The following is a 16,105-nucleotide window of genomic DNA, read 5'->3' as shown; positions in this document are numbered from 1 at the left end:
ATATTACCAATTGGTTAATTTTTATTTATCTCGTTTTTTAAAAAAACGGTGTTTTCAAGCCTTATGAACGCGCGCATTTGCGAGAGAGTAGCGATTTCGGTCATCCGATATGGTCTAGTGGCTAGGATATCTGGCTTTCACCCAGAAGGCCCGGGTTTGATTCCCGGTATCGGAGCTTCTCACTATGTATATTACCAATTGGTTAATTTTTATTTATCTCGTTTTTTAAAAAAACGGTGTTTTCAAGCCTTATGAACGCGCGCATTTGCGATAGAGTAGCGATTTGGTTCGTCCGATATGGTCTAGTGGCTAGGATATCTGGCTTTCACCCAGAAGGCCCGGGTTCGATTCCCGGTATCGTAGCTTCTCATTATATATATTACCAATTGGTTAAATTTTTCTTATCTCATTTTTAAAAAAACGGTGTTTTCAAGTCTTATAAACGCGCGCATTTGCGAGAGAGTAGCGATTTGGTTCATCCGATTTGGTCTAGTGGCTAGGATATCTGGCTTACACCCAGAAGGCCCGGGTTCGATTCCCGGTATCGGAGCTTCTCACTATGTATATTACCAATTGGTTAATTTTTATTTATCTCGTTTATTAAAAAAACGGTGTTTTCAAGCCTTATGAACGCGCGCATTTGCGAGAGAGTAGCGATTTGGTTCATCCGATGTGGTCTAGTGGCTAGGATATCTGGCTTTCACCCAGAAGTCCCGGGTTCGATTCCCGGTATCGGAGCTTCTCACTATGTATATTACCAATTGGTTAATTTTTATTTATCTCGTTTTTTAAAAAAAAACGGTGTTTTCAAGCCTTATGAACGCGCGCATTTGCGATAGAGTAGCGATTTCGGTCATCCGATATGGTCTAGTGGCTAGGATATCTGGCTTTCACCCATAAGGCCCGGGTTCGATTCCCGGTATCAGAGCTGCTCACTATGGATATTACCAATTGGTTAATTTTTATTTATCTCGTTTTTTAAAAAAACGGTGTTTTCAAGCCTTATGAACGCGCGCATTTGCGAGAGAGTAGCGATTTCGGTCATCCGATATGGTCTAGTGGCTAGGATATCTGGCTTTCACCCAGAAGGCCCGGGTTTGATTCCCGGTATCGGAGCTTCTCACTATGTATATTACAAATTGGTTAATTTTTATTTATCTCGTTTTTTAAAAAAACGGTGTTTTCAAGCCTTATGAACGCGCGCATTTGCGATAGAGTAGCGATTTGCTTCATCCGATATGGTCTAGTGGCTAGGATATCTGGCTTTCACCCAGAAGGCCCGGGTTCGATTCCCGGTATCGGAGCTTCTCACTATGTATATTACCAATTGGTTAATTTTTATTTATCTCGTTTTTTAAAAAAACGGTGTTTTCAAGCCTTATGAACGCGCGCATTTGCGAGAGAGTAGCGATTTCGGTCATCCGATATGGTCTAGTGGCTAGGATATCTGGCTTTCACCCAGAAGGCCCGGGTTTGATTCCCGGTATCGGAGCTTCTCACTATGTATATTACCAATTGGTTAATTTTTATTTATCTCGTTTTTTAAAAAAACGGTGTTTTCAAGCCTTATGAACGCGCGCATTTGCGAGAGAGTAGCGATTACTCTCATCCGATATGATCTAGTGGCTAGGATATCTGGCTTTCACCCAGAAGGCCCGGGTTTGATTCCCGGTATCGGAGCTTCTCACTATGTATATTACCAATTGGTTAATTTTTATTTATCTCGTTTTTTAAAAAAACGGTGTTTTCAAGCCTTATGAACGCGCGCATTTGCGATAGAGTAGCGATTTGCTTCATCCGATATGGTCTAGTGGCTAGGATATCTGGCTTTCACCCAGAAGGCCCGGGTTCGATTCCCGGTATCGGAGCTTCTCACTATGTATATTACCAATTGGTTAATTTTTATTTATCTCGTTTTTTAAAAAAACGGTGTTTTCAAGCCTTATGAACGCGCGCATTTGCGAGAGAGTAGCGATTTCGGTCATCCGATATGGTCTAGTGGCTAGGATATCTGGCTTTCACCCAGAAGGCCCGGGTTTGATTCCCGGTATCGGAGCTTCTCACTATGTATATTACCAATTGGTTAATTTTTATTTATCTCGTTTTTTAAAAAAACGGTGTTTTCAAGCCTTATGAACGCGCGCATTTGCGATAGAGTAGCGATTTGCTTCATCCGATATGGTCTAGTGGCTAGGATATCTGGCTTTCACCCAGAAGGCCCGGGTTTGATTCCCGGTATCGGAGCTTCTCACTATGTATATTACCAATTGGTTAATTTTTATTTATCTCGTTTTTTAAAAAAACGGTGTTTTCAAGCCTTATGAACGCGCGCATTTGCGATAGAGTAGCGATTTGCTTCATCCGATATGGTCTAGTGGCTAGGATATCTGGCTTTCACCCAGAAGGCCCGGGTTCGATTCCCGGTATCGGAGCTTCTCACTATGTATATTACCAATTGGTTAATTTTTATTTATCTCGTTTTTTAAAAAAACGGTGTTTTCAAGCCTTATGAACGCGCGCATTTGCGAGAGAGTAGCGATTTCGGTCATCCGATATGGTCTAGTGGCTAGGATATCTGGCTTTCACCCAGAAGGCCCGGGTTTGATTCCCGGTATCGGAGCTTCTCACTATGTATATTACCAATTGGTTAATTTTTATTTATCTCGTTTTTTAAAAAAACGGTGTTTTCAAGCCTTATGAACGCGCGCATTTGCGATAGAGTAGCGATTTCGGTCATCCGATATGGTCTAGTGGCTAGGATATCTGGCTTTCACCCAGAAGGCCCGGGTTTGATTCCCGGTATCGGAGCTTCTCACTATGTATATTACCAATTGGTTAATTTTTATTTATCTCGTTTTTTAAAAAAACGGTGTTTTCAAGCCTTATGAACGCGCGCATTTGCGATAGAGTAGCGATTTGCTTCATCCGATATGGTCTAGTGGCTAGGATATCTGGCTTTCACCCAGAAGGCCCGGGTTCGATTCCCGGTATCGGAGCTTCTCACTATGTATATTACCAATTGGTTAATTTTTATTTATCTCGTTTTTTAAAAAAACGGTGTTTTCAAGCCTTATGAACGCGCGCATTTGCGAGAGAGTAGCGATTTCGGTCATCCGATATGGTCTAGTGGCTAGGATATCTGGCTTTCACCCAGAAGGCCCGGGTTTGATTCCCGGTATCGGAGCTTCTCACTATGTATATTACCAATTGGTTAATTTTTATTTATCTCGTTTTTTAAAAAAAACGGTGTTTTCAAGCCTTATGAACGCGCGCATTTGCGAGAGAGTAGCGATTTCGGTCATCCGATATGGTCTAGTGGCTAGGATATCTGGCTTTCACCCAGAAGGCCCGGGTTTGATTCCCGGTATCGGAGCTTCTCACTATGTATATTACCAATTGGTTAATTTTTATTTATCTCGTTTTTTAAAAAAACGGTGTTTTCAAGCCTTATGAACGCGCGCATTTGCGAGAGAGTAGCGATTTCGGTCATCCGATATGGTCTAGTGGCTAGGATATCTGGCTTTCACCCAGAAGGCCCGGGTTTGATTCCCGGTATCGGAGCTTCTCACTATGTATATTACCAATTGGTTAATTTTTATTTATCTCGTTTTTTAAAAAAACGGTGTTTTCAAGCCTTATTAACGCGCGCATTTGCGAGAGAGTAGCGATTTCGGTCATCCGATATGGTCTAGTGGCTAGGATATCTGGCTTTCACCCAGAAGGCCCGGGTTTGATTCCCGGTATCGGAGCTTCTCACTATGTATATTACCAATTGGTTAATTTTTATTTATCTCGTTTTTTAAAAAAACGGTGTTTTCAAGCCTTATGAACGCGCGCATTTGCGAGAGAGTAGCGATTTCGGTCATCCGATATGGTCTAGTGGCTAGGATATCTGGCTTTCACCCAGAAGGCCCGGGTTTGATTCCCGGTATCGGAGCTTCTCACTATGTATATTACCAATTGGTTAATTTTTATTTATCTCGTTTTTTAAAAAAACGGTGTTTTCAAGCCTTATGAACGCGCGCATTTGCGAGAGAGTAGCGATTTCGGTCATCCGATATGGTCTAGTGGCTAGGATATCTGGCTTCCACCCATAAGACCCGGGTTCGATTCCCGGTATCGGAGCTGCTCACTATGGATATTACCAATTGGTTAATTTTTATTTATCTCGTTTTTTAAAAAAACGGTGTTTTCAAGCCTTATGAACGCGCGCATTTGCGATAGAGTAGCGATTTGGTTCGTCCGATATGGTCTAGTGGCTAGGATATCTGGCTTTCACCCAGAAGGCCCGGGTTCGATTCCCGGTATCGTAGCTTCTCATTATATATATTACCAATTGGTTAAATTTTTCTTATCTCATTTTTAAAAAAACGGTGTTTTCAAGTCTTATAAACGCGCGCATTTGCGAGAGAGTAGCGATTTGGTTCATCCGATTTGGTCTAGTGGCTAGGATATCTGGCTTACACCCAGAAGGCCCGGGTTCGATTCCCGGTATCGGAGCTTCTCACTATGTATATTACCAATTGGTTAATTTTTATTTATCTCGTTTATTAAAAAAACGGTGTTTTCAAGCCTTATGAACGCGCGCATTTGCGAGAGAGTAGCGATTTGGTTCATCCGATATGGTCTAGTGGCTAGGATATCTGGCTTTCACCCAGAAGTCCCGGGTTCGATTCCCGGTATCGGAGCTTCTCACTATGTATATTACCAATTGGTTAATTTTTATTTATCTCGTTTTTTAAAAAAAAACGGTGTTTTCAAGCCTTATGAACGCGCGCATTTGCGATAGAGTAGCGATTTCGGTCATCCGATATGGTCTAGTGGCTAGGATATCTGGCTTTCACCCATAAGGCCCGGGTTCGATTCCCGGTATCAGAGCTGCTCACTATGGATATTACCAATTGGTTAATTTTTATTTATCTCGTTTTTTAAAAAAACGGTGTTTTCAAGCCTTATGAACGCGCGCATTTGCGAGAGAGTAGCGATTTCGGTCATCCGATATGGTCTAGTGGCTAGGATATCTGGCTTTCACCCAGAAGGCCCGGGTTTGATTCCCGGTATCGGAGCTTCTCACTATGTATATTACCAATTGGTTAATTTTTATTTATCTCGTTTTTTAAAAAAACGGTGTTTTCAAGCCTTATGAACGCGCGCATTTGCGATAGAGTAGCGATTTGCTTCATCCGATATGGTCTAGTGGCTAGGATATCTGGCTTTCACCCAGAAGGCCCGGGTTCGATTCCCGGTATCGGAGCTTCTCACTATGTATATTACCAATTGGTTAATTTTTATTTATCTCGTTTTTTAAAAAAACGGTGTTTTCAAGCCTTATGAACGCGCGCATTTGCGAGAGAGTAGCGATTTCGGTCATCCGATATGGTCTAGTGGCTAGGATATCTGGCTTTCACCCAGAAGGCCCGGGTTCGGTTCCCGGTATCGGAGCTTCTCACTATATAAGTTACCAATTGGTTAAATTTTTATTTATCTCGTTTTTTAAAAAAACGGTGTTTTCAAGCCTTATGAACGCGCGCATTTGCGATAGAGTAGCGATTTGGTTCGTCCGATATGGTCTAGTGGCTAGGATATCTGGCTTTCACCCAGAAGGCCCGGGTTCGATTCCCGGTATCGGAGCTTCTCACTATGTATATTACCAATTGGTTAATTTTTATTTATCTCGTTTTTTAAAAAAACGGTGTTTTCAAGCCTTATGAACGCGCGCATTTGCGATAGAGTAGCGATTTGGTTCATCCGATATGGTCTAGTGGCTAGGATATCTGGCTTTCACCCAGAAGGCCCGGGTTCGGTTCCCGGTATCGGAGCTTCTCACTATATATGTTACCAATTGGTTAAATTTTTATTTATCTCGTTTTTTAAAAAAACGGTGTTTTCAAGCCTTATGAACGCGCGCATTTGCGATAGAGTAGCGATTTGGTTCGTCCGATATGGTCTAGTGGCTAGGATATCTGGCTTTCACCCAGAAGGCCCGGGTTCGATTCCCGGTATCGTAGCTTCTCATTATATATATTACCAATTGGTAAAATTTTTCTTATCTCATTTTTAAAAAAACGGTGTTTTCAAGTCTTATAAACGCGCGCATTTGCGAGAGAGTAGCGATTTGGTTCATCCGATTTGGTCTAGTGGCTAGGATATCTGGCTTACACCCAGAAGGCCCGGGTTCGATTCCCGGTATCGGAGCTTCTCACTATGTATATTACCAATTGGTTAATTTTTATTTATCTCGTTTATTAAAAAAACGGTGTTTTCAAGCCTTATGAACGCGCGCATTTGCGAGAGAGTAGCGATTTGGTTCATCCGATATGGTCTAGTGGCTAGGATATCTGGCTTTCACCCAGAAGTCCCGGGTTCGATTCCCGGTATCGGAGCTTCTCACTATGTATATTACCAATTGGTTAATTTTTATTTATCTCGTTTTTTAAAAAAAAACGGTGTTTTCAAGCCTTATGAACGCGCGCATTTGCGATAGAGTAGCGATTTCGGTCATCCGATATGGTCTAGTGGCTAGGATATCTGGCTTTCACCCATAAGGCCCGGGTTCGATTCCCGGTATCAGAGCTGCTCACTATGGATATTACCAATTGGTTAATTTTTATTTATCTCGTTTTTTAAAAAAACGGTGTTTTCAAGCCTTATGAACGCGCGCATTTGCGAGAGAGTAGCGATTTCGGTCATCCGATATGGTCTAGTGGCTAGGATATCTGGCTTTCACCCAGAAGGCCCGGGTTTGATTCCCGGTATCGGAGCTTCTCACTATGTATATTACCAATTGGTTAATTTTTATTTATCTCGTTTTTTAAAAAAACGGTGTTTTCAAGCCTTATGAACGCGCGCATTTGCGATAGAGTAGCGATTTGCTTCATCCGATATGGTCTAGTGGCTAGGATATCTGGCTTTCACCCAGAAGGCCCGGGTTCGATTCCCGGTATCGGAGCTTCTCACTATGTATATTACCAATTGGTTAATTTTTATTTATCTCGTTTTTTAAAAAAACGGTGTTTTCAAGCCTTATGAACGCGCGCATTTGCGAGAGAGTAGCGATTTCGGTCATCCGATATGGTCTAGTGGCTAGGATATCTGGCTTTCACCCAGAAGGCCCGGGTTTGATTCCCGGTATCGGAGCTTCTCACTATGTATATTACCAATTGGTTAATTTTTATTTATCTCGTTTTTTAAAAAAACGGTGTTTTCAAGCCTTATGAACGCGCGCATTTGCGAGAGAGTAGCGATTACTTTCATCCGATATGATCTAGTGGCTAGGATATCTGGCTTTCACCCAGAAGGCCCGGGTTTGATTCCCGGTATCGGAGCTTCTCACTATGTATATTACCAATTGGTTAATTTTTATTTATCTCGTTTTTTAAAAAAACGGTGTTTTCAAGCCTTATGAACGCGCGCATTTGCGATAGAGTAGCGATTTGCTTCATCCGATATGGTCTAGTGGCTAGGATATCTGGCTTTCACCCAGAAGGCCCGGGTTCGATTCCCGGTATCGGAGCTTCTCACTATGTATATTACCAATTGGTTAATTTTTATTTATCTCGTTTTTTAAAAAAACGGTGTTTTCAAGCCTTATGAACGCGCGCATTTGCGAGAGAGTAGCGATTTCGGTCATCCGATATGGTCTAGTGGCTAGGATATCTGGCTTTCACCCAGAAGGCCCGGGTTTGATTCCCGGTATCGGAGCTTCTCACTATGTATATTACCAATTGGTTAATTTTTATTTATCTCGTTTTTTAAAAAAACGGTGTTTTCAAGCCTTATGAACGCGCGCATTTGCGATAGAGTAGCGATTTGCTTCATCCGATATGGTCTAGTGGCTAGGATATCTGGCTTTCACCCAGAAGGCCCGGGTTTGATTCCCGGTATCGGAGCTTCTCACTATGTATATTACCAATTGGTTAATTTTTATTTATCTCGTTTTTTAAAAAAACGGTGTTTTCAAGCCTTATGAACGCGCGCATTTGCGATAGAGTAGCGATTTGCTTCATCCGATATGGTCTAGTGGCTAGGATATCTGGCTTTCACCCAGAAGGCCCGGGTTCGATTCCCGGTATCGGAGCTTCTCACTATGTATATTACCAATTGGTTAATTTTTATTTATCTCGTTTTTTAAAAAAACGGTGTTTTCAAGCCTTATGAACGCGCGCATTTGCGAGAGAGTAGCGATTTCGGTCATCCGATATGGTCTAGTGGCTAGGATATCTGGCTTTCACCCAGAAGGCCCGGGTTTGATTCCCGGTATCGGAGCTTCTCACTATGTATATTACCAATTGGTTAATTTTTATTTATCTCGTTTTTTAAAAAAACGGTGTTTTCAAGCCTTATGAACGCGCGCATTTGCGATAGAGTAGCGATTTCGGTCATCCGATATGGTCTAGTGGCTAGGATATCTGGCTTTCACCCAGAAGGCCCGGGTTTGATTCCCGGTATCGGAGCTTCTCACTATGTATATTACCAATTGGTTAATTTTTATTTATCTCGTTTTTTAAAAAAACGGTGTTTTCAAGCCTTATGAACGCGCGCATTTGCGATAGAGTAGCGATTTGCTTCATCCGATATGGTCTAGTGGCTAGGATATCTGGCTTTCACCCAGAAGGCCCGGGTTCGATTCCCGGTATCGGAGCTTCTCACTATGTATATTACCAATTGGTTAATTTTTATTTATCTCGTTTTTTAAAAAAACGGTGTTTTCAAGCCTTATGAACGCGCGCATTTGCGAGAGAGTAGCGATTTCGGTCATCCGATATGGTCTAGTGGCTAGGATATCTGGCTTTCACCCAGAAGGCCCGGGTTTGATTCCCGGTATCGGAGCTTCTCACTATGTATATTACCAATTGGTTAATTTTTATTTATCTCGTTTTTTAAAAAAACGGTGTTTTCAAGCCTTATGAACGCGCGCATTTGCGAGAGAGTAGCGATTTCGGTCATCCGATATGGTCTAGTGGCTAGGATATCTGGCTTTCACCCAGAAGGCCCGGGTTTGATTCCCGGTATCGGAGCTTCTCACTATGTATATTACCAATTGGTTAATTTTTATTTATCTCGTTTTTTAAAAAAACGGTGTTTTCAAGCCTTATGAACGCGCGCATTTGCGAGAGAGTAGCGATTTCGGTCATCCGATATGGTCTAGTGGCTAGGATATCTGGCTTTCACCCAGAAGGCCCGGGTTCGATTCCCGGTATCGTAGCTTCTCATTATATATATTACCAATTGGTTAAATTTTTCTTATCTCATTTTTAAAAAAACGGTGTTTTCAAGTCTTATAAACGCGCGCATTTGCGAGAGAGTAGCGATTTGGTTCATCCGATTTGGTCTAGTGGCTAGGATATCTGGCTTACACCCAGAAGGCCCGGGTTCGATTCCCGGTATCGGAGCTTCTCACTATGTATATTACCAATTGGTTAATTTTTATTTATCTCGTTTATTAAAAAAACGGTGTTTTCAAGCCTTATGAACGCGCGCATTTGCGAGAGAGTAGCGATTTGGTTCATCCGATATGGTCTAGTGGCTAGGATATCTGGCTTTCACCCAGAAGTCCCGGGTTCGATTCCCGGTATCGGAGCTTCTCACTATGTATATTACCAATTGGTTAATTTTTATTTATCTCGTTTTTTAAAAAAAAACGGTGTTTTCAAGCCTTATGAACGCGCGCATTTGCGATAGAGTAGCGATTTCGGTCATCCGATATGGTCTAGTGGCTAGGATATCTGGCTTTCACCCATAAGGCCCGGGTTCGATTCCCGGTATCAGAGCTGCTCACTATGGATATTACCAATTGGTTAATTTTTATTTATCTCGTTTTTTAAAAAAACGGTGTTTTCAAGCCTTATGAACGCGCGCATTTGCGAGAGAGTAGCGATTTCGGTCATCCGATATGGTCTAGTGGCTAGGATATCTGGCTTTCACCCAGAAGGCCCGGGTTTGATTCCCGGTATCGGAGCTTCTCACTATGTATATTACCAATTGGTTAATTTTTATTTATCTCGTTTTTTAAAAAAACGGTGTTTTCAAGCCTTATGAACGCGCGCATTTGCGATAGAGTAGCGATTTGCTTCATCCGATATGGTCTAGTGGCTAGGATATCTGGCTTTCACCCAGAAGGCCCGGGTTCGATTCCCGGTATCGGAGCTTCTCACTATGTATATTACCAATTGGTTAATTTTTATTTATCTCGTTTTTTAAAAAAACGGTGTTTTCAAGCCTTATGAACGCGCGCATTTGCGAGAGAGTAGCGATTTCGGTCATCCGATATGGTCTAGTGGCTAGGATATCTGGCTTTCACCCAGAAGGCCCGGGTTCGGTTCCCGGTATCGGAGCTTCTCACTATATAAGTTACCAATTGGTTAAATTTTTATTTATCTCGTTTTTTAAAAAAACGGTGTTTTCAAGCCTTATGAACGCGCGCATTTGCGATAGAGTAGCGATTTGGTTCGTCCGATATGGTCTAGTGGCTAGGATATCTGGCTTTCACCCAGAAGGCCCGGGTTCGATTCCCGGTATCGGAGCTTCTCACTATGTATATTACCAATTGGTTAATTTTTATTTATCTCGTTTTTTAAAAAAACGGTGTTTTCAAGCCTTATGAACGCGCGCATTTGCGATAGAGTAGCGATTTGGTTCATCCGATATGGTCTAGTGGCTAGGATATCTGGCTTTCACCCAGAAGGCCCGGGTTCGGTTCCCGGTATCGGAGCTTCTCACTATATATGTTACCAATTGGTTAAATTTTTATTTATCTCGTTTTTTAAAAAAACGGTGTTTTCAAGCCTTATGAACGCGCGCATTTGCGATAGAGTAGCGATTTGGTTCGTCCGATATGGTCTAGTGGCTAGGATATCTGGCTTTCACCCAGAAGGCCCGGGTTCGATTCCCGGTATCGTAGCTTCTCATTATATATATTACCAATTGGTTAAATTTTTCTTATCTCATTTTTAAAAAAACGGTGTTTTCAAGTCTTATAAACGCGCGCATTTGCGAGAGAGTAGCGATTTGGTTCATCCGATTTGGTCTAGTGGCTAGGATATCTGGCTTACACCCAGAAGGCCCGGGTTCGATTCCCGGTATCGGAGCTTCTCACTATGTATATTACCAATTGGTTAATTTTTATTTATCTCGTTTATTAAAAAAACGGTGTTTTCAAGCCTTATGAACGCGCGCATTTGCGAGAGAGTAGCGATTTGGTTCATCCGATATGGTCTAGTGGCTAGGATATCTGGCTTTCACCCAGAAGTCCCGGGTTCGATTCCCGGTATCGGAGCTTCTCACTATGTATATTACCAATTGGTTAATTTTTATTTATCTCGTTTTTTAAAAAAAAACGGTGTTTTCAAGCCTTATGAACGCGCGCATTTGCGATAGAGTAGCGATTTCGGTCATCCGATATGGTCTAGTGGCTAGGATATCTGGCTTTCACCCATAAGGCCCGGGTTCGATTCCCGGTATCAGAGCTGCTCACTATGGATATTACCAATTGGTTAATTTTTATTTATCTCGTTTTTTAAAAAAACGGTGTTTTCAAGCCTTATGAACGCGCGCATTTGCGAGAGAGTAGCGATTTCGGTCATCCGATATGGTCTAGTGGCTAGGATATCTGGCTTTCACCCAGAAGGCCCGGGTTTGATTCCCGGTATCGGAGCTTCTCACTATGTATATTACCAATTGGTTAATTTTTATTTATCTCGTTTTTTAAAAAAACGGTGTTTTCAAGCCTTATGAACGCGCGCATTTGCGATAGAGTAGCGATTTGCTTCATCCGATATGGTCTAGTGGCTAGGATATCTGGCTTTCACCCAGAAGGCCCGGGTTCGATTCCCGGTATCGGAGCTTCTCACTATGTATATTACCAATTGGTTAATTTTTATTTATCTCGTTTTTTAAAAAAACGGTGTTTTCAAGCCTTATGAACGCGCGCATTTGCGAGAGAGTAGCGATTTCGGTCATCCAATATGGTCTAGTGGTTAGGATATCTGGCTTTCACCCAGAAGGCCCGGGTTTGATTCCCGGTATCGGAGCTTCTCACTATGTATATTACCAATTGGTTAATTTTTATTTATCTCGTTTTTTAAAAAAACGGTGTTTTCAAGCCTTATGAACGCGCGCATTTGCGAGAGAGTAGCGATTACTTTCATCCGATATGATCTAGTGGCTAGGATATCTGGCTTTCACCCAGAAGGCCCGGGTTTGATTCCCGGTATCGGAGCTTCTCACTATGTATATTACCAATTGGTTAATTTTTATTTATCTCGTTTTTTAAAAAAACGGTGTTTTCAAGCCTTATGAACGCGCGCATTTGCGATAGAGTAGCGATTTGCTTCATCCGATATGGTCTAGTGGCTAGGATATCTGGCTTTCACCCAGAAGGCCCGGGTTCGATTCCCGGTATCGGAGCTTCTCACTATGTATATTACCAATTGGTTAATTTTTATTTATCTCGTTTTTTAAAAAAACGGTGTTTTCAAGCCTTATGAACGCGCGCATTTGCGAGAGAGTAGCGATTTCGGTCATCCGATATGGTCTAGTGGCTAGGATATCTGGCTTTCACCCATAAGGCCCGGGTTCGATTCCCGGTATCAGAGCTGCTCACTATGGATATTACCAATTGGTTAATTTTTATTTATCTCGTTTTTTAAAAAAACGGTGTTTTCAAGCCTTATGAACGCGCGCATTTGCGAGAGAGTAGCGATTTCGGTCATCCGATATGGTCTAGTGGCTAGGATATCTGGCTTTCACCCAGAAGGCCCGGGTTTGATTCCCGGTATCGGAGCTTCTCACTATGTATATTACCAATTGGTTAATTTTTATTTATCTCGTTTTTTAAAAAAACGGTGTTTTCAAGCCTTATGAACGCGCGCATTTGCGATAGAGTAGCGATTTGCTTCATCCGATATGGTCTAGTGGCTAGGATATCTGGCTTTCACCCAGAAGGCCCGGGTTCGATTCCCGGTATCGGAGCTTCTCACTATGTATATTACCAATTGGTTAATTTTTATTTATCTCGTTTTTTAAAAAAACGGTGTTTTCAAGCCTTATGAACGCGCGCATTTGCGAGAGAGTAGCGATTTCGGTCATCCAATATGGTCTAGTGGCTAGGATATCTGGCTTTCACCCAGAAGGCCCGGGTTTGATTCCCGGTATCGGAGCTTCTCACTATGTATATTACCAATTGGTTAATTTTTATTTATCTCGTTTTTTAAAAAAACGGTGTTTTCAAGCCTTATGAACGCGCGCATTTGCGAGAGAGTAGCGATTACTTTCATCCGATATGATCTAGTGGCTAGGATATCTGGCTTTCACCCAGAAGGCCCGGGTTTGATTCCCGGTATCGGAGCTTCTCACTATGTATATTACCAATTGGTTAATTTTTATTTATCTCGTTTTTTAAAAAAACGGTGTTTTCAAGCCTTATGAACGCGCGCATTTGCGATAGAGTAGCGATTTGCTTCATCCGATATGGTCTAGTGGCTAGGATATCTGGCTTTCACCCAGAAGGCCCGGGTTCGATTCCCGGTATCGGAGCTTCTCACTATGTATATTACCAATTGGTTAATTTTTATTTATCTCGTTTTTTAAAAAAACGGTGTTTTCAAGCCTTATGAACGCGCGCATTTGCGAGAGAGTAGCGATTTCGGTCATCCGATATGGTCTAGTGGCTAGGATATCTGGCTTTCACCCAGAAGGCCCGGGTTTGATTCCCGGTATCGGAGCTTCTCACTATGTATATTACCAATTGGTTAATTTTTATTTATCTCGTTTTTTAAAAAAACGGTGTTTTCAAGCCTTATGAACGCGCGCATTTGCGATAGAGTAGCGATTTGCTTCATCCGATATGGTCTAGTGGCTAGGATATCTGGCTTTCACCCAGAAGGCCCGGGTTTGATTCCCGGTATCGGAGCTTCTCACTATGTATATTACCAATTGGTTAATTTTTATTTATCTCGTTTTTTAAAAAAACGGTGTTTTCAAGCCTTATGAACGCGCGCATTTGCGATAGAGTAGCGATTTGCTTCATCCGATATGGTCTAGTGGCTAGGATATCTGGCTTTCACCCAGAAGGCCCGGGTTCGATTCCCGGTATCGGAGCTTCTCACTATGTATATTACCAATTGGTTAATTTTTATTTATCTCTTTTTTTAAAAAAACGGTGTTTTCAAGCCTTATGAACGCGCGCATTTGCGAGAGAGTAGCGATTTCGGTCATCCGATATGGTCTAGTGGCTAGGATATCTGGCTTTCACCCAGAAGGCCCGGGTTTGATTCCCGGTATCGGAGCTTCTCACTATGTATATTACCAATTGGTTAATTTTTATTTATCTCTTTTTTTAAAAAAACGGTGTTTTCAAGCCTTATGAACGCGCGCATTTGCGATAGAGTAGCGATTTCGGTCATCCGATATGGTCTAGTGGCTAGGATATCTGGCTTTCACCCAGAAGGCCCGGGTTTGATTCCCGGTATCGGAGCTTCTCACTATGTATATTACCAATTGGTTAATTTTTATTTATCTCGTTTTTTAAAAAAACGGTGTTTTCAAGCCTTATGAACGCGCGCATTTGCGATAGAGTAGCGATTTGCTTCATCCGATATGGTCTAGTGGCTAGGATATCTGGCTTTCACCCAGAAGGCCCGGGTTCGATTCCCGGTATCGGAGCTTCTCACTATGTATATTACCAATTGGTTAATTTTTATTTATCTCGTTTTTTAAAAAAACGGTGTTTTCAAGCCTTATGAACGCGCGCATTTGCGAGAGAGTAGCGATTTCGGTCATCCGATATGGTCTAGTGGCTAGGATATCTGGCTTTCACCCAGAAGGCCCGGGTTTGATTCCCGGTATCGGAGCTTCTCACTATGTATATTACCAATTGGTTAATTTTTATTTATCTCGTTTTTTAAAAAAACGGTGTTTTCAAGCCTTATGAACGCGCGCATTTGCGAGAGAGTAGCGATTTCGGTCATCCGATATGGTCTAGTGGCTAGGATATCTGGCTTTCACCCAGAAGGCCCGGGTTTGATTCCCGGTATCGGAGCTTCTCACTATGTATATTACCAATTGGTTAATTTTTATTTATCTCGTTTTTTAAAAAAACGGTGTTTTCAAGCCTTATGAACGCGCGCATTTGCGAGAGAGTAGCGATTTCGGTCATCCGATATGGTCTAGTGGCTAGGATATCTGGCTTTCACCCAGAAGGCCCGGGTTTGATTCCCGGTATCGGAGCTTCTCACTATGTATATTACCAATTGGTTAATTTTTATTTATCTCGTTTTTTAAAAAAACGGTGTTTTCAAGCCTTATGAACGCGCGCATTTGCGAGAGAGTAGCGATTTCGGTCATCCGATATGGTCTAGTGGCTAGGATATCTGGCTTTCACCCAGAAGGCCCGGGTTTGATTCCCGGTATCGGAGCTTCTCACTATGTATATTACCAATTGGTTAATTTTTATTTATCTCGTTTTTTAAAAAAACGGTGTTTTCAAGCCTTATGAACGCGCGCATTTGCGAGAGAGTAGCGATTTCGGTCATCCGATATGGTCTAGTGGCTAGGATATCTGGCTTTCACCCAGAAGGCCCGGGTTCGATTCCCGGTATCGGAGCTTCTCACTATGTATATTACCAATTGGTTAATTTTTATTTATCTCGTTTTTTAAAAAAACGGTGTTTTCAAGCCTTATGAACGCGCGCATTTGCGAGAGAGTAGCGATTTCGGTCATCCGATATGGTCTAGTGGCTAGGATATCTGGCTTTCACCCAGAAGGCCCGGGTTCGATTCCCGGTATCGGAGCTTCTCACTATGTATATTACCAATTGGTTAATTTTTATTTATCTCGTTTTTTAAAAAAACGGTGTTTTCAAGCCTTATGAACGCGCGCATTTGCGAGAGAGTAGCGATTTCGGTCATCCGATATGGTCTAGTGGCTAGGATATCTGGCTTTCACCCAGAAGGCCCGGGTTCGATTCCCGGTATCGGAGCTTCTCACTATGTCATCGACCGGTTGAGTTCCAATAAAGGTAAAAGCTTACGAAGACTCCAGATTATCTTAGGCTTAAAAATATCACCAACAATTTCAATTTTAATTTTTGGACATTTTGATTTTAAA

At 42.1% G+C, this 16,105-nt stretch overlaps 65 non-coding genes across 65 annotated transcripts; all 65 read left to right on the top strand.

Annotated features, from left to right (window-relative positions):
- The first annotated feature begins 103 nt into the window (after nucleotides 1-103).
- On the top strand, nucleotides 104-175 carry TRNAE-UUC (transfer RNA glutamic acid (anticodon UUC)). Its single transcript has one exon. It is a non-coding gene; the product is annotated as a tRNA-Glu (tRNA).
- A 303-nt stretch (nucleotides 176-478) lies between these two features.
- TRNAV-UAC (transfer RNA valine (anticodon UAC)) lies at nucleotides 479-550 on the top strand. The gene has a single exon. It is a non-coding gene; the product is annotated as a tRNA-Val (tRNA).
- Nucleotides 551-666: 116 nt separating this feature from the next.
- TRNAE-UUC (transfer RNA glutamic acid (anticodon UUC)) lies at nucleotides 667-738 on the top strand. Its single transcript has one exon. It is a non-coding gene; the product is annotated as a tRNA-Glu (tRNA).
- A 306-nt stretch (nucleotides 739-1,044) lies between these two features.
- On the top strand, nucleotides 1,045-1,116 carry TRNAE-UUC (transfer RNA glutamic acid (anticodon UUC)). Its single transcript has one exon. It is a non-coding gene; the product is annotated as a tRNA-Glu (tRNA).
- Nucleotides 1,117-1,232: 116 nt separating this feature from the next.
- Nucleotides 1,233-1,304, top strand: TRNAE-UUC (transfer RNA glutamic acid (anticodon UUC)). Its single transcript has one exon. It is a non-coding gene; the product is annotated as a tRNA-Glu (tRNA).
- A 116-nt stretch (nucleotides 1,305-1,420) lies between these two features.
- Nucleotides 1,421-1,492, top strand: TRNAE-UUC (transfer RNA glutamic acid (anticodon UUC)). The gene has a single exon. It is a non-coding gene; the product is annotated as a tRNA-Glu (tRNA).
- A 304-nt stretch (nucleotides 1,493-1,796) lies between these two features.
- Nucleotides 1,797-1,868, top strand: TRNAE-UUC (transfer RNA glutamic acid (anticodon UUC)). The gene has a single exon. It is a non-coding gene; the product is annotated as a tRNA-Glu (tRNA).
- Nucleotides 1,869-1,984: 116 nt separating this feature from the next.
- On the top strand, nucleotides 1,985-2,056 carry TRNAE-UUC (transfer RNA glutamic acid (anticodon UUC)). Its single transcript has one exon. It is a non-coding gene; the product is annotated as a tRNA-Glu (tRNA).
- Nucleotides 2,057-2,172: 116 nt separating this feature from the next.
- On the top strand, nucleotides 2,173-2,244 carry TRNAE-UUC (transfer RNA glutamic acid (anticodon UUC)). The gene has a single exon. It is a non-coding gene; the product is annotated as a tRNA-Glu (tRNA).
- Nucleotides 2,245-2,360: 116 nt separating this feature from the next.
- TRNAE-UUC (transfer RNA glutamic acid (anticodon UUC)) lies at nucleotides 2,361-2,432 on the top strand. Its single transcript has one exon. It is a non-coding gene; the product is annotated as a tRNA-Glu (tRNA).
- A 116-nt stretch (nucleotides 2,433-2,548) lies between these two features.
- On the top strand, nucleotides 2,549-2,620 carry TRNAE-UUC (transfer RNA glutamic acid (anticodon UUC)). The gene has a single exon. It is a non-coding gene; the product is annotated as a tRNA-Glu (tRNA).
- A 116-nt stretch (nucleotides 2,621-2,736) lies between these two features.
- TRNAE-UUC (transfer RNA glutamic acid (anticodon UUC)) lies at nucleotides 2,737-2,808 on the top strand. The gene has a single exon. It is a non-coding gene; the product is annotated as a tRNA-Glu (tRNA).
- Nucleotides 2,809-2,924: 116 nt separating this feature from the next.
- TRNAE-UUC (transfer RNA glutamic acid (anticodon UUC)) lies at nucleotides 2,925-2,996 on the top strand. Its single transcript has one exon. It is a non-coding gene; the product is annotated as a tRNA-Glu (tRNA).
- A 116-nt stretch (nucleotides 2,997-3,112) lies between these two features.
- Nucleotides 3,113-3,184, top strand: TRNAE-UUC (transfer RNA glutamic acid (anticodon UUC)). The gene has a single exon. It is a non-coding gene; the product is annotated as a tRNA-Glu (tRNA).
- Nucleotides 3,185-3,301: 117 nt separating this feature from the next.
- TRNAE-UUC (transfer RNA glutamic acid (anticodon UUC)) lies at nucleotides 3,302-3,373 on the top strand. The gene has a single exon. It is a non-coding gene; the product is annotated as a tRNA-Glu (tRNA).
- Nucleotides 3,374-3,489: 116 nt separating this feature from the next.
- On the top strand, nucleotides 3,490-3,561 carry TRNAE-UUC (transfer RNA glutamic acid (anticodon UUC)). Its single transcript has one exon. It is a non-coding gene; the product is annotated as a tRNA-Glu (tRNA).
- A 116-nt stretch (nucleotides 3,562-3,677) lies between these two features.
- On the top strand, nucleotides 3,678-3,749 carry TRNAE-UUC (transfer RNA glutamic acid (anticodon UUC)). Its single transcript has one exon. It is a non-coding gene; the product is annotated as a tRNA-Glu (tRNA).
- Nucleotides 3,750-3,865: 116 nt separating this feature from the next.
- TRNAE-UUC (transfer RNA glutamic acid (anticodon UUC)) lies at nucleotides 3,866-3,937 on the top strand. Its single transcript has one exon. It is a non-coding gene; the product is annotated as a tRNA-Glu (tRNA).
- A 116-nt stretch (nucleotides 3,938-4,053) lies between these two features.
- Nucleotides 4,054-4,125, top strand: TRNAG-UCC (transfer RNA glycine (anticodon UCC)). Its single transcript has one exon. It is a non-coding gene; the product is annotated as a tRNA-Gly (tRNA).
- Nucleotides 4,126-4,428: 303 nt separating this feature from the next.
- Nucleotides 4,429-4,500, top strand: TRNAV-UAC (transfer RNA valine (anticodon UAC)). Its single transcript has one exon. It is a non-coding gene; the product is annotated as a tRNA-Val (tRNA).
- A 116-nt stretch (nucleotides 4,501-4,616) lies between these two features.
- Nucleotides 4,617-4,688, top strand: TRNAE-UUC (transfer RNA glutamic acid (anticodon UUC)). The gene has a single exon. It is a non-coding gene; the product is annotated as a tRNA-Glu (tRNA).
- Nucleotides 4,689-4,994: 306 nt separating this feature from the next.
- Nucleotides 4,995-5,066, top strand: TRNAE-UUC (transfer RNA glutamic acid (anticodon UUC)). Its single transcript has one exon. It is a non-coding gene; the product is annotated as a tRNA-Glu (tRNA).
- Nucleotides 5,067-5,182: 116 nt separating this feature from the next.
- TRNAE-UUC (transfer RNA glutamic acid (anticodon UUC)) lies at nucleotides 5,183-5,254 on the top strand. The gene has a single exon. It is a non-coding gene; the product is annotated as a tRNA-Glu (tRNA).
- Nucleotides 5,255-5,559: 305 nt separating this feature from the next.
- TRNAE-UUC (transfer RNA glutamic acid (anticodon UUC)) lies at nucleotides 5,560-5,631 on the top strand. Its single transcript has one exon. It is a non-coding gene; the product is annotated as a tRNA-Glu (tRNA).
- Nucleotides 5,632-6,123: 492 nt separating this feature from the next.
- Nucleotides 6,124-6,195, top strand: TRNAV-UAC (transfer RNA valine (anticodon UAC)). Its single transcript has one exon. It is a non-coding gene; the product is annotated as a tRNA-Val (tRNA).
- A 116-nt stretch (nucleotides 6,196-6,311) lies between these two features.
- On the top strand, nucleotides 6,312-6,383 carry TRNAE-UUC (transfer RNA glutamic acid (anticodon UUC)). Its single transcript has one exon. It is a non-coding gene; the product is annotated as a tRNA-Glu (tRNA).
- Nucleotides 6,384-6,689: 306 nt separating this feature from the next.
- On the top strand, nucleotides 6,690-6,761 carry TRNAE-UUC (transfer RNA glutamic acid (anticodon UUC)). Its single transcript has one exon. It is a non-coding gene; the product is annotated as a tRNA-Glu (tRNA).
- A 116-nt stretch (nucleotides 6,762-6,877) lies between these two features.
- Nucleotides 6,878-6,949, top strand: TRNAE-UUC (transfer RNA glutamic acid (anticodon UUC)). The gene has a single exon. It is a non-coding gene; the product is annotated as a tRNA-Glu (tRNA).
- Nucleotides 6,950-7,065: 116 nt separating this feature from the next.
- Nucleotides 7,066-7,137, top strand: TRNAE-UUC (transfer RNA glutamic acid (anticodon UUC)). Its single transcript has one exon. It is a non-coding gene; the product is annotated as a tRNA-Glu (tRNA).
- A 304-nt stretch (nucleotides 7,138-7,441) lies between these two features.
- Nucleotides 7,442-7,513, top strand: TRNAE-UUC (transfer RNA glutamic acid (anticodon UUC)). The gene has a single exon. It is a non-coding gene; the product is annotated as a tRNA-Glu (tRNA).
- A 116-nt stretch (nucleotides 7,514-7,629) lies between these two features.
- Nucleotides 7,630-7,701, top strand: TRNAE-UUC (transfer RNA glutamic acid (anticodon UUC)). Its single transcript has one exon. It is a non-coding gene; the product is annotated as a tRNA-Glu (tRNA).
- Nucleotides 7,702-7,817: 116 nt separating this feature from the next.
- Nucleotides 7,818-7,889, top strand: TRNAE-UUC (transfer RNA glutamic acid (anticodon UUC)). The gene has a single exon. It is a non-coding gene; the product is annotated as a tRNA-Glu (tRNA).
- A 116-nt stretch (nucleotides 7,890-8,005) lies between these two features.
- On the top strand, nucleotides 8,006-8,077 carry TRNAE-UUC (transfer RNA glutamic acid (anticodon UUC)). The gene has a single exon. It is a non-coding gene; the product is annotated as a tRNA-Glu (tRNA).
- Nucleotides 8,078-8,193: 116 nt separating this feature from the next.
- On the top strand, nucleotides 8,194-8,265 carry TRNAE-UUC (transfer RNA glutamic acid (anticodon UUC)). The gene has a single exon. It is a non-coding gene; the product is annotated as a tRNA-Glu (tRNA).
- Nucleotides 8,266-8,381: 116 nt separating this feature from the next.
- On the top strand, nucleotides 8,382-8,453 carry TRNAE-UUC (transfer RNA glutamic acid (anticodon UUC)). The gene has a single exon. It is a non-coding gene; the product is annotated as a tRNA-Glu (tRNA).
- Nucleotides 8,454-8,569: 116 nt separating this feature from the next.
- On the top strand, nucleotides 8,570-8,641 carry TRNAE-UUC (transfer RNA glutamic acid (anticodon UUC)). Its single transcript has one exon. It is a non-coding gene; the product is annotated as a tRNA-Glu (tRNA).
- A 116-nt stretch (nucleotides 8,642-8,757) lies between these two features.
- TRNAE-UUC (transfer RNA glutamic acid (anticodon UUC)) lies at nucleotides 8,758-8,829 on the top strand. Its single transcript has one exon. It is a non-coding gene; the product is annotated as a tRNA-Glu (tRNA).
- Nucleotides 8,830-8,945: 116 nt separating this feature from the next.
- TRNAE-UUC (transfer RNA glutamic acid (anticodon UUC)) lies at nucleotides 8,946-9,017 on the top strand. The gene has a single exon. It is a non-coding gene; the product is annotated as a tRNA-Glu (tRNA).
- A 303-nt stretch (nucleotides 9,018-9,320) lies between these two features.
- Nucleotides 9,321-9,392, top strand: TRNAV-UAC (transfer RNA valine (anticodon UAC)). Its single transcript has one exon. It is a non-coding gene; the product is annotated as a tRNA-Val (tRNA).
- A 116-nt stretch (nucleotides 9,393-9,508) lies between these two features.
- On the top strand, nucleotides 9,509-9,580 carry TRNAE-UUC (transfer RNA glutamic acid (anticodon UUC)). Its single transcript has one exon. It is a non-coding gene; the product is annotated as a tRNA-Glu (tRNA).
- Nucleotides 9,581-9,886: 306 nt separating this feature from the next.
- On the top strand, nucleotides 9,887-9,958 carry TRNAE-UUC (transfer RNA glutamic acid (anticodon UUC)). Its single transcript has one exon. It is a non-coding gene; the product is annotated as a tRNA-Glu (tRNA).
- A 116-nt stretch (nucleotides 9,959-10,074) lies between these two features.
- Nucleotides 10,075-10,146, top strand: TRNAE-UUC (transfer RNA glutamic acid (anticodon UUC)). Its single transcript has one exon. It is a non-coding gene; the product is annotated as a tRNA-Glu (tRNA).
- Nucleotides 10,147-10,451: 305 nt separating this feature from the next.
- On the top strand, nucleotides 10,452-10,523 carry TRNAE-UUC (transfer RNA glutamic acid (anticodon UUC)). The gene has a single exon. It is a non-coding gene; the product is annotated as a tRNA-Glu (tRNA).
- Nucleotides 10,524-11,015: 492 nt separating this feature from the next.
- Nucleotides 11,016-11,087, top strand: TRNAV-UAC (transfer RNA valine (anticodon UAC)). The gene has a single exon. It is a non-coding gene; the product is annotated as a tRNA-Val (tRNA).
- A 116-nt stretch (nucleotides 11,088-11,203) lies between these two features.
- Nucleotides 11,204-11,275, top strand: TRNAE-UUC (transfer RNA glutamic acid (anticodon UUC)). Its single transcript has one exon. It is a non-coding gene; the product is annotated as a tRNA-Glu (tRNA).
- Nucleotides 11,276-11,581: 306 nt separating this feature from the next.
- Nucleotides 11,582-11,653, top strand: TRNAE-UUC (transfer RNA glutamic acid (anticodon UUC)). Its single transcript has one exon. It is a non-coding gene; the product is annotated as a tRNA-Glu (tRNA).
- A 116-nt stretch (nucleotides 11,654-11,769) lies between these two features.
- TRNAE-UUC (transfer RNA glutamic acid (anticodon UUC)) lies at nucleotides 11,770-11,841 on the top strand. Its single transcript has one exon. It is a non-coding gene; the product is annotated as a tRNA-Glu (tRNA).
- Nucleotides 11,842-11,957: 116 nt separating this feature from the next.
- On the top strand, nucleotides 11,958-12,029 carry TRNAE-UUC (transfer RNA glutamic acid (anticodon UUC)). Its single transcript has one exon. It is a non-coding gene; the product is annotated as a tRNA-Glu (tRNA).
- Nucleotides 12,030-12,333: 304 nt separating this feature from the next.
- On the top strand, nucleotides 12,334-12,405 carry TRNAE-UUC (transfer RNA glutamic acid (anticodon UUC)). Its single transcript has one exon. It is a non-coding gene; the product is annotated as a tRNA-Glu (tRNA).
- A 304-nt stretch (nucleotides 12,406-12,709) lies between these two features.
- TRNAE-UUC (transfer RNA glutamic acid (anticodon UUC)) lies at nucleotides 12,710-12,781 on the top strand. Its single transcript has one exon. It is a non-coding gene; the product is annotated as a tRNA-Glu (tRNA).
- A 116-nt stretch (nucleotides 12,782-12,897) lies between these two features.
- Nucleotides 12,898-12,969, top strand: TRNAE-UUC (transfer RNA glutamic acid (anticodon UUC)). Its single transcript has one exon. It is a non-coding gene; the product is annotated as a tRNA-Glu (tRNA).
- A 492-nt stretch (nucleotides 12,970-13,461) lies between these two features.
- TRNAE-UUC (transfer RNA glutamic acid (anticodon UUC)) lies at nucleotides 13,462-13,533 on the top strand. The gene has a single exon. It is a non-coding gene; the product is annotated as a tRNA-Glu (tRNA).
- A 116-nt stretch (nucleotides 13,534-13,649) lies between these two features.
- TRNAE-UUC (transfer RNA glutamic acid (anticodon UUC)) lies at nucleotides 13,650-13,721 on the top strand. Its single transcript has one exon. It is a non-coding gene; the product is annotated as a tRNA-Glu (tRNA).
- A 116-nt stretch (nucleotides 13,722-13,837) lies between these two features.
- On the top strand, nucleotides 13,838-13,909 carry TRNAE-UUC (transfer RNA glutamic acid (anticodon UUC)). Its single transcript has one exon. It is a non-coding gene; the product is annotated as a tRNA-Glu (tRNA).
- Nucleotides 13,910-14,025: 116 nt separating this feature from the next.
- On the top strand, nucleotides 14,026-14,097 carry TRNAE-UUC (transfer RNA glutamic acid (anticodon UUC)). Its single transcript has one exon. It is a non-coding gene; the product is annotated as a tRNA-Glu (tRNA).
- A 116-nt stretch (nucleotides 14,098-14,213) lies between these two features.
- On the top strand, nucleotides 14,214-14,285 carry TRNAE-UUC (transfer RNA glutamic acid (anticodon UUC)). Its single transcript has one exon. It is a non-coding gene; the product is annotated as a tRNA-Glu (tRNA).
- A 116-nt stretch (nucleotides 14,286-14,401) lies between these two features.
- TRNAE-UUC (transfer RNA glutamic acid (anticodon UUC)) lies at nucleotides 14,402-14,473 on the top strand. Its single transcript has one exon. It is a non-coding gene; the product is annotated as a tRNA-Glu (tRNA).
- Nucleotides 14,474-14,589: 116 nt separating this feature from the next.
- TRNAE-UUC (transfer RNA glutamic acid (anticodon UUC)) lies at nucleotides 14,590-14,661 on the top strand. Its single transcript has one exon. It is a non-coding gene; the product is annotated as a tRNA-Glu (tRNA).
- Nucleotides 14,662-14,777: 116 nt separating this feature from the next.
- On the top strand, nucleotides 14,778-14,849 carry TRNAE-UUC (transfer RNA glutamic acid (anticodon UUC)). Its single transcript has one exon. It is a non-coding gene; the product is annotated as a tRNA-Glu (tRNA).
- A 116-nt stretch (nucleotides 14,850-14,965) lies between these two features.
- TRNAE-UUC (transfer RNA glutamic acid (anticodon UUC)) lies at nucleotides 14,966-15,037 on the top strand. The gene has a single exon. It is a non-coding gene; the product is annotated as a tRNA-Glu (tRNA).
- Nucleotides 15,038-15,153: 116 nt separating this feature from the next.
- TRNAE-UUC (transfer RNA glutamic acid (anticodon UUC)) lies at nucleotides 15,154-15,225 on the top strand. Its single transcript has one exon. It is a non-coding gene; the product is annotated as a tRNA-Glu (tRNA).
- A 116-nt stretch (nucleotides 15,226-15,341) lies between these two features.
- TRNAE-UUC (transfer RNA glutamic acid (anticodon UUC)) lies at nucleotides 15,342-15,413 on the top strand. The gene has a single exon. It is a non-coding gene; the product is annotated as a tRNA-Glu (tRNA).
- A 116-nt stretch (nucleotides 15,414-15,529) lies between these two features.
- TRNAE-UUC (transfer RNA glutamic acid (anticodon UUC)) lies at nucleotides 15,530-15,601 on the top strand. Its single transcript has one exon. It is a non-coding gene; the product is annotated as a tRNA-Glu (tRNA).
- A 116-nt stretch (nucleotides 15,602-15,717) lies between these two features.
- TRNAE-UUC (transfer RNA glutamic acid (anticodon UUC)) lies at nucleotides 15,718-15,789 on the top strand. The gene has a single exon. It is a non-coding gene; the product is annotated as a tRNA-Glu (tRNA).
- A 116-nt stretch (nucleotides 15,790-15,905) lies between these two features.
- Nucleotides 15,906-15,977, top strand: TRNAE-UUC (transfer RNA glutamic acid (anticodon UUC)). Its single transcript has one exon. It is a non-coding gene; the product is annotated as a tRNA-Glu (tRNA).
- Nucleotides 15,978-16,105: the final 128 nt, after the last annotated feature.

The sequence above is a fragment of the Leiobunum rupestre genome, chromosome 1 (genome assembly GCF_980474605.1).
Source record: "Leiobunum rupestre chromosome 1, qqLeiRupe1.1.hap1, whole genome shotgun sequence".
Lineage (NCBI taxonomy): Eukaryota > Metazoa > Arthropoda > Arachnida > Opiliones > Sclerosomatidae > Leiobunum > Leiobunum rupestre.
The sequence above is the reverse complement of the archived record's forward strand: the minus strand, read 5'-3'. Positions and strand labels throughout refer to the sequence as shown.